Raw genomic sequence first — 564 nt, forward strand, 5'->3', positions numbered from 1 at the left:
TATCTGTATGTTGACTTTTCCAGAGCAACCCACTTTCACATTCATGATCCATGGCTATTATTGTTATTATTATATCATCATCATCATCATCATCATCATTTTACAACTAGGTTCCACAAATGAGTAAGAACCTGCAAAATATTGTCTCTTTGAGTTTGGCTTGTCTTAATCAACATGATGATGATCTCCAATTCCATCTCTCTTCCCACAAATCCACAATTTTTCTTTATGACTAAGAAAGAATATGGAATACTTCATGAATTTGCGTGTCATCCTTGTGCAGTGGTCTTGCTAGTTCTATGTCATTCTAATTTTAGCATCTGTGCTGCTGAATTGGGTACATTTTCTAAAATTTTGCCCATTTCCAGACTTTCTTTTGTAATACTTTGCTAAATGTAATACATCATTTTTGAATGAATGAGGTGATAGATCACAATTTCCGGGAATGTTGGACATTATATTACCCTAATTTCTGCTTGAGACTTCCCACACAGACATTCATAACTATGTCCTACTTCATTCTTTATCTTTATTCCCTATATGAAACTGTGATCCACTTCACTC

General features: G+C 34.2%; 1 non-coding gene across 1 annotated transcript; it reads right to left on the minus strand.

Moving 5' to 3' along the window:
* Positions 1 to 238: 238 nt before the first annotated feature.
* On the minus strand, positions 239 to 341 carry LOC141423648 (U6 spliceosomal RNA). The gene has a single exon (XR_012448486.1). It is a non-coding gene; the product is annotated as a U6 spliceosomal RNA (small nuclear RNA).
* Between the last annotated feature and the right edge of the window lie 223 nt (positions 342 to 564).

Source organism: Castor canadensis, chromosome 5 (genome assembly GCF_047511655.1).
Source record: "Castor canadensis chromosome 5, mCasCan1.hap1v2, whole genome shotgun sequence".
In the NCBI taxonomy this organism is placed as follows: domain Eukaryota; kingdom Metazoa; phylum Chordata; class Mammalia; order Rodentia; family Castoridae; genus Castor; species Castor canadensis.